The 3,532-nt window shown below is 34.8% G+C and overlaps 1 protein-coding gene across 1 annotated transcript in view; it reads right to left on the minus strand.

Moving 5' to 3' along the window:
- Nucleotides 1-3,532, minus strand: part of HELRODRAFT_91427 (hypothetical protein) — a gene marked incomplete at both ends in the record, with an annotated part of 35,269 nt that overhangs the window by 4,285 nt on the left and 27,452 nt on the right. The gene's annotated exons all lie outside the window — the stretch shown is intronic.

A 3,532-nucleotide genomic window follows, 5' to 3' on the forward strand; every position in this document is an offset into this window, starting at 1 on the left:
ACACACATACAAACAAACACATCCACACACACACACACACGCACACAAAAACAAACAAACAAACACATCCACACACACAAACAAACAAACACATCCAAACACACACACACCAAACAAATACATCAAACCCACACACACACAAACAAACAAACACATCCAAACACACACACACACATACAAAAAAACACATACAAACACACACACTTGAGCACAGACATACACAAACAATTCAGCAACACGATCCAACCAAACATAAAAAAAAAAAACCAACATGAAAAAAATTCAAACCAATTCTCTAGCCACATATTATTGACATGCAATTAAAGACACTGCCAGAAAGACCCTGAGGTATATCACCAAATACCTGGATATTTACTTACAATCTTAGGGCACTATTTTGTATTATCATCACTTAAGATAGCATATACCTACAATGTTTTATATACAAACATACAGAAGAACATACCAAACATTGCAGTAGCGTACATACAAATTACAAAAATGTATATACAAACATACAAAAAGGTACATACAAACATACAAAAATGTACGTATATATATGCAAAAACATACGAAACAATTAAAACATTCAAATATCAAAGCCAAAACATACTAATTTATACTTTTTAGCTGATACAAACAAACATACAGAAGAACATACCAAACATTGCAGTAACGTACATACAAATTACAAAAATGTATATACAAACATACAAAAAAGTACATACAAACATACAAAAGGTACATATATATGCAAAAACATACAAAAAGCTTAAAAGACATACAAAACAGTAGAGACATTCGAGTATCACAGCCAAAATATACAAATTCAAAAAAAAAACATACAAACAAACATACATAGAAACCTAAAAAGGAAACATACAAACATATATACATAGAAGGCTTGCTAGTGTAATGGTTAAGAGCGTCTACATTTGTGTGAGGAAGTGAGTGTCTTCAAATGCAAACTGATCCACAGGGTAAAAAAAATTGTAACTAAAATGGAGATGATTCTACAGGGAATAAGTTCATGCTAATGATGATAATGATGATCAGCCGCAGCTGATGATGCTGATGATGATGGTTTCACAATTGCAGCTATTGCAGCTACTACTGCTGCTGATAATGAAGCTGATGACGATGACGATGATGATGTTGATGATTACTATGCTGATGATAACGATCTTCTATCAAAATTCAAACCAGCCTCCTAGAATACATAATTCAGTCCGGAAACAAACTTTCACACATACACACACACCACACCTACACACACACACATATGCAGACATACGAACACGTATACACACAAATATACGTACCGACACACCAACCATCTAACTAACAAAAAAAACACACAAACTACACATATACAAAAATGCAAATATAAAATTTAAAAGCGCTTTACATTTGTACAGAATGATACAAACATACAAACACACACAAACATCTATCCATACATACAAAACATAAACCAGTCTTACAATAAAACGTACCATATTAAACCGGTTTTAAAGTACCTTAAAGAATTATTTTTCAGCACACCTAAAAACAAACGCATACAAAAACATACAAAGTATTTAAGAGCATGCACACAAACAAACAATTTTGGGATGAAATTTCTATTGTATTTCGGACAGTATTAAATGAATCGATTGATAGATTGATTTAAGGAGTGTTTATGTATTTCGTTTCGGTTTAGAAATACCGTTTCGAAAAATACATTTCATTCCGGAATGAAGGTTTTATTTCGAAATTAAAAATATTCCGAATCTTAAATACTATTTCGCTCTGATTCGCTGAAAATATGGATGTGAGAAGTACGTATGTAAGCAGTTGTACGTTGTTTGTATGTACGTATGTTTGTATGTATGTTAAAACCAAAACATGATGAGTGACACTGAACCGTGAAACATCAAGTAACAAATGGATTAACACTTTGATTTGTCGTTAATTGCACATGTCGGCATTCAGTTGGATATTTTCAAGCACTCAGCCACGCAGGAACCGCTGCAACAAGCACGAAATGTGGTTAGTTGCGAAAAACAGTTCCCTGCTGTCGCCTGATCTGACGCTGATCATTTTGCATATTTCCTTAAGAAATTTAAGGGTGTTGGGGTCCATCGGGCCAAGAACCTCGATGCATATTGGCAAGAATTCCATCGAGAGGAGGGCGTTCCAATATTTTTTCATTTTCTCGTCCGCTGCCCTGGCCGCGGCCAAACCGCATTCTTTACTTGTCAGGTTTACGTATCGTTCGGCGAGGGTGCCAGGAACCGTAACATCCCACGCCAAACATCTGCCGGCTCTCCAAGGTATTAGTGTGCATCCGTCTGGGCGCCTACCATCATGCGCAGAAATGCCGGATGGTTTCTTGAGAACCGGGATTGAAGCCTTGGAGAAGAGCCGACAAATGTATTCGTTTAGCGCTGAGTGACGTAGTTGACGGCCCCCACCCAGGCGAATGTACGTATGTATGTGTATGTATGTATGTCTGTATGTATGTGTATGTATGTTTGTTTATTTGTATGTTTATCCTTTATAGGAAACCCATCAATCGTTTGTATTTAAATTCATGTATGACTTGAATTTATGATCAGATTAGGAAAAAAAAGAGATTTGCTTCATTTTTATCTTCTGCTTATTTTTTATTTATAGAGAAATGAAAGGTCGTTTTCATCATCGTTATCATCATCACCGTCAAAATCATCATCATCATCATCGTCAGCAACAACAACAAAAACAGCATCATCATCAACAAAAATACAAAAGACGGTGACGAACTGGTTTGACAGAATTAATGTTGCCGAAACGTGAATTGTTGTTATATTTGTTGTTGCTGCTGCTGATGTTGTTTATGATGTTGTTGATTACATTATAGTTGTTGCTGTTGTTGTTGTTGATGTTGTTGTTGATTAAATCATAGTTTAGTTGTTGTTTCGTTGTTGTTGTTGATGTTGTCGTTGATGTTGCAGTTGCTGATGTTGTTGTTGATATTGCTGTTGATGACGATGACGTCATAGTTACTGTTGTTGTTGTTGATGCTGTTGCTGTTGTTGTTGTTGTTGTTTTTGTTGTTGTTGTTGTTGTTGTAATTGATGTTGTAGCTTTTGTGTTTGGCAATGTTTGAAATTAATGTTGCGTGATGAGAAGCATTTAAAAGCTTTTTAAAAGCGCTCTTCAAAATGGTATAAGCATGTTTGTTGATGGTTTTGTAGACGTTATTGTTATTGTTGTTGTTGTTGATTGTTGATGTTGTAGTTGTCAAAGTGATGTTGTAGTTGTCAAAGTTGTTGTTATATGATGTTTTTGTTAATGTTGCTGCTGTTGATGCGATGTATTTGTTGATGTTGTTGATATCATAATATCACTGCTAATAACATCAACAATATAAAAACAATAAAAACAACAACATCAACAACAACATCAACAACAGCAACAACAACAACAACAACATCAACAACATTAACAACAAATTTTCTGCAAAGTCAACAGCATTCGGTCCAACTTAATAAAATATTTACCGATGTGT

The sequence above is a fragment of the Helobdella robusta genome (genome assembly GCF_000326865.2).
Source record: "Helobdella robusta unplaced genomic scaffold HELROscaffold_101, whole genome shotgun sequence".
Lineage (NCBI taxonomy): Eukaryota > Metazoa > Annelida > Clitellata > Rhynchobdellida > Glossiphoniidae > Helobdella > Helobdella robusta.